General features: G+C 38.0%; 1 protein-coding gene across 1 annotated transcript in view; it reads left to right on the forward strand.

Moving 5' to 3' along the window:
* TAFA1 (TAFA chemokine like family member 1) overlaps positions 1-6,000 on the forward strand; it is a 510,220-nt gene that overhangs the window by 496,813 nt on the left and 7,407 nt on the right. The window lies entirely within an intron of this gene.

Genomic DNA, 6,000 nt, shown 5'->3' on the forward strand with positions numbered 1-6,000 from the left:
GACGTAAGGGACTTTGAGATCATCATGTGCAGAGATACTTAACCTGGGGATCATGAGTTTATACACACACATACATACATACACACACATATATACACACACATACATATGCCTATATATAATATAGGTAACTGTATTTCAATATTATTGGCTTCCATTGAAACCTTATATATTTTACTTTGTACATTTAAAATATTCTGAGAATGAGTCTGTCCATCGTTTTCAGCTTACTGCCAAAGGGGCCCATGATACAAAGATGGGTAAGAACCCCTGATCTAGTCTGATTTACAATGAAGTTAAGTGACTTCCCCAGGGTCACAGAGTTAATAAGAAACAGACCAAGAATTTGAACACAGGACCTCTGACTCCAAATCCTGCATTCTTTCTATTTTATCAATTATACAAAAAGTCAATTGGAAAGGAAGAGCACTAGCTCCTGTGGGAATCTAGAGAAACCTCCTACAGGGAGGTGGCACTTCAGCTAGAACTTGAATGGAAATAAGTATTCCTGAAAGCAGATCCAAAGAGGAGGCAGGGCATTACTTTCATGAGAAACAGCCTGAGTAAAGGCATGAAGGTAGGAGATTGAATGTCATATACAAGGAATGAGAAGTAGGTCAATTTGGTTAGAAGTTAAGGTAAATTAGGAGTTAACAGTGGTTGATAAAAATTGTCAATTACATATATAACTGAACAATGACAATACAACTACCTTGTTTTGAAAATGTGGCATCATTTATTTACCAAACAGAATTAGAGAATTATTCTAATGAAAAGAAATTATATAAGAAAAAAATGGTTATATATGAGGAAATCACAATTATTTGGTGAGAAAAGCTTGAATTTGGAGTCAGACCACCTAGATTTTAATCATGGCTGTACCATTCACAACATGTATAGCCTTAGACAAATCTCTTAACTCCTCTGGGCCTCAGTTTCCTCATCAGTAAAATGAGGGGGTTGGGCTAGATGACCTCTGGGGTCCTTTCCAGGTCTGAGAGCCAAGAAACGAACTCAATTCCCACATGTTCTAGATAAGAGTCACATCATATTACGTTTATAAGACCCACTTCTGATATTCTCTTGGGGAGGTCATGAACAGGTCTGAAATGTTTTTATTATTAGATTTTCCTCCCCTGGGAATCAGTGAATCTTCAAATCCTTGCATTAAAGGTTAGGCTCACAGATTTCACAGAACTTCCTATCCTTCAGCCTACATTTCCATTTAGTACCTAGTTGTGTTAAAAAGAGACAGAGGCTACTTTGTTAGCCTGCGACAAAGAGAACTGAATCTGAGAGGTCAAGGAGCAGTAACAAGAAAAGACAGCAGGCTCTGTACCTGTCAGGAAAAGGCAAAGTCACTTTCTATAAAACTGACCTCACTGGCAGGAGCAGTTCATTTTCCATGTGCCTCAGTGGAAAATTCTCCATTGATAGACCCCTCCACTGGAGGGATGCTGGCAAAGGTAATTCTTCCCCCACCCTTCAACCTCCCCAAGACCAGAGAGCTTTATTGCTGGTGATTTCATTGAGTGAGACTGGAATGTTTACAAATAAATGATGACAAAAAGGGACCCCTAAGAGTATACTCTATTTCATAGGTTCCCAGAGTGGGTGATACTGCCCCCTGAAGGGTGCTGGAACAACCCAGGGGGGTGGTGGTAGCCTCAGGTGTAATTGGGGAAGAGTATTGAATAAAAATAAGGGAGCAGTGGAAACATAAGAAAAGAAAAAAAGAAAATTTTGAAAAACCGTTTGTACATGTGTCATCTGTTGTGAACAGAGTCAACATCATAGCGATTACATTATTTTCCAAATAAACACACAAAATACAAGTTATAAATGATCGGTGGTCAAGTCCTCCAACAGGTCTTAACAAGCAAGTGTTGGCAGGCGAGCAGTGTTGTGCATTGTTGGGAAGTCCAGCCTATATTGGCAGGAATTTGTGCATACAATGACTTGTTTACAATATAATACTATACAGTTATATTTAAGAAGTGCCAATTTTTTTAAAAAAATAGTTTATGTATTTTTGAAATGATGCAAATTTCAAAAAAACTGTCAAAGGGTTAAAGAAAGTAGATTTTGGGGAGGAGGGCACTGAGTAATTTTTTTTTTTGAAAAGGGGGCAGTAGGCCAAATAAGTTTGGGAACCTCTGCTCTATTCAAATCCCGCCAAACCTCAGTTTGGATCTATACTTGCCCACAAATTTTTAAATCTCCAATTTCTCACCCTTCTTAATGACACATGTAAATAAATGAATTGATAGGAGAATGGATGGATGGGTGGATGGATTATTGGATGGATGGAAGAATGAATTAATGAATGAATGAATGAACATTTATTAAGCACTTACTATGTGCAATACACTGTGTTAAACCCTGGGGATGCAAACAGAAAAGTTTATTTGATGCATGATTATCATGTATCTAAATGTTCAATGGTTCCTTATTTTAGCTGTGGTAAGAATTTTCCCAATTTTTCAGTCTTATATGTGGATCTCTACTTATTTTTTTAAGTCAATTTAAACATTTTTAAATTTTCTGATTAGTTTTCTCTGACACCTCATTTTCAACATTGTTAAAGAATGCTAGTATTCATAAGATCAGAGATTCAGAGTTAAAATAGCAGCCTTAGAGACTGAGTCCCATCCCCTCATTTTTCATAGATTGAAACTGAAGCTCAGAGAGGTCAAATAACTTGTTCAGGGTAAAACAGCTATCAGGTGGCAAAGTCAGAATTAAAACCAGTCTCTTTGACTCCAAATTCAGAGCTTTTTCCCCTAAATCATCCTGTGGAGTCAATAATTCAACAGATTTATTACCCGACTATGTATGATGTACACTTACTTAATGGGGAGTCGACAAAAGAGAAGACACATTCCTTCAACCCCCTCCCATTAGCTCAGTGCTTGGCTTAGAGTAAACACTTTTATTAGATGTTTTCTATATCTCTCTATGGAGAGAGGGGGATTCCGATATCAGATTCTCCCTTGTGATTAATTGTTCAAGTGCCATATTGGAGATACAATTAAAGAGCTTTGATGGGGAGAAGCATATAGTCCTAGGAGCATAAATATAGAGTGGGAAGGACCTTTAGAGGACATCTAGTCTAATCTAATCCTTTTATAGATGAAGGAAATGAAACTCAGAAATGAAGCATTTGTCCAGTGTCACAAAGCGGGAGAGCTGAGATTTAAACCCCAGTCCTCTGACTCTGAACAGGAGTCAGATTACAAAGGATAGAAGTCCTCTTCCTGAAGGCTTCATGGGAGAGGTAGATTTTTGTCCAGACCTTAAAGAATAGGGGGGTAATATTTTGACAGGCAGAAGAAGATTGGGTGGGGGTACTCTGGGCAGAGGGATTAGTATCATCCAAGAGAGAATGATAAGAAAACATAGGATGTGGTGTGAAACACTCTTTTAAGTAGAGCATAGAGGAAAAACTGAGGGAAGAATGGGAGCCAAAGCTAAAAGATTGGGTAAGATGAGATGCAGAAGGGCCTCAAATGCCAGGCTACAGAACTTAATTTCTATGATGTAATCCATTAGAATTCACTTACATTTTTGAGCAGGAAAATGGGGCAATTAGATCTGTACTTTATTAATCAGCAGTCATATACAAAGAGGTTTGGAGTGAGGAAAGATGACAGGTGAAAAGCCCACTAAGTCTAAATGAGTGATGAATGAGTGATTTTGACCACAGGAGTAGAAGCATAGATCTGAAGTTAGAAGGTCCCTTAAAATCCAGTGAGTTCAAATCCTTCATTTTAAAGATGAGGAAACTGAGATCCAGGGAGGTGACTTCCTGAAAGTCACCTAGGCATCAATCATCAGATGCAAGATTTAACCCAAGATTTTCAACTCAGGAGCCAGTGTTCCTTCCACTGTAGCATGTTGCCAAGTCAATATCAACAGAGCCAAGTCATTTTAGAAGGATTTGGGGGAGAGTGTTGTAAATCAAAACAGTAGAAGAAAGGAGCCAGGGATTGCAGACGACAAAAATGAGGAGAAAGATCATAGGGGTGGTAGAAGTGGGACTGTGAGAGGGGTGGCTATCAGCCTACGCAAAGACAAAAAGACAAAATGCCTTGCTTGAAGAATAAGAAAGCTAAAATGTAGCATATGTAAGGAGTAATGAGAACCACCTTTCGAACATGTTGGAGCTAGAATGTGAAGGGCTGTAATGGAACTTGTACTTTATCCCACAGACAGTAGAGACCTTCAGAAGCATCCTGAGTAAGAGTGTTACAGACTTTACTTACATGATACAGGGTACAGTAATATACTCTTAGGAGACAATAGAGGATGACTGATGGGAAAGATATCACAGAGATAGAATATACAGGATGGCATGAATTATTGGATGAGGAGATGATAAAGAGACAGAAGTGAAGAATGATTACCGGTTTCAAGTTTGGAAAACTGGCCAATGTTGGTACTATTGACAAAAAAAAACAAACAAACCAAAAAAAAACAAAAACAAGAAGTTAGGAGGAGCTTTGTGCAAGGGGAGCCTAGAAAGGGTAGATTGGGGGTGGGAGGGTAAGATAAGATTTGTTTTGGACATATTGAGTTCAAGGTCCTACATAGAAAAGTTAAAGTCAGAAGATTTTTTTAAATCTGTATCTACACTGGTGGGAGCGAAGGTGGGAGGGGGTGGAGAATGGTCCAGACTTTTAATATCAAAAGTTTAGTGAGAAACTGCCTCCATGGCTACGAATTAGCAATGAACCCAGATCCTTTGGACTCTAAGACCAACTTACTCTTGCATATATTCACATGGATATGTATTTGTAGATTGATAGATATGCATACATATGTATATGTAACATATATATGTATATAAACATGATATAGTGACAAAATATTAGATTTGGGGACAAAAAGACCTGGGTTCAAGTCTCACCTGTTACACATAGTAGGTATATAGCCCTAGTCTCCTATCTTCTCTTATTGACTGAAGGAACTCCTTAGTATTTATCCAAAGTGAAAAGAGAGCAGTATTTGGAATAGGGGGGGAGGGTTGTTTCAAATCCTGACTCTGGCATCTCTGTCAAGTCACTTACCTTCTCTGATTCTCAGTTTCTGCATTTGTGAAATGAAGGATTCAAACTAGGTCTCCACCAGAACCCCTTCCAGTTCTAAATCTATGATCTATTAAGGTATAAAGGGGTTGCAATCTTCATTGGTGGAGGGAACTCCTCTAATCAGGATTTCCTCTGACAAAATCACAGATTAGTCATATGTGTGTTTGTATATATTTAAAAGGCACACTAATAAGCCAAGTTCTATAGTAATGATTTTCTGGGATTGTAGCTCTGGACTACTTTAAAATCCATAAATAAGAAGTGATTACTAAAGAAATACTCATGTTCCTAGGACTTTGAGCTTCTGTGTTTGAGAGATAGGAAAAAGCCACATACCTACTTTGATTGAAACTGCAGAAATGGCTTATCAGAGGCCATTACATTTTGTGTTTGTGGGTTTGGCACTCTGTCTTTTGACACAGCTTTTTAAAGATTATCATTCAAAGAATGCACTGAACAGAAATATGACAGATTGACTTTGTGGGCAATCACTACACTTTCCCTACCTGGGTATCATACCTGGAGAAGATAGGCTGATCTGCTTGGAAGAACAAGCAACTGTCATTTCCCATAGCTGGAAAGAACTAATAAAAGGCATGTGATATAAATAGCCAATCACCCAAACAATGAGCATTTATTATATTAAGTGTTTACTCTGTGCCAGGCCTTGAACTAAGTACTAGACATAGAAAAAAAAAAAGCAAAAATAGTCACTGTCTTCAAAGAGCTTACATTCTTATGGGGAGACAACTGTACGTGTAAAAAGGATATTATGAAAAAAAGTCCTGAAACTTTATCAAGAAAAGCACATGTTGTCCCATAACATTTCCTGCAACAAGGAGATGCTGAATTCGTCACTTCTTGGTGAAGTCTGACAACATAATTACATTTGCATTGTTTGGATTGTGAA

The sequence above is a fragment of the Vombatus ursinus genome, unplaced genomic scaffold, assembly GCF_900497805.2.
Source record: "Vombatus ursinus unplaced genomic scaffold, bare-nosed wombat genome assembly UNPS02014773.1, whole genome shotgun sequence".
Lineage (NCBI taxonomy): Eukaryota > Metazoa > Chordata > Mammalia > Diprotodontia > Vombatidae > Vombatus > Vombatus ursinus.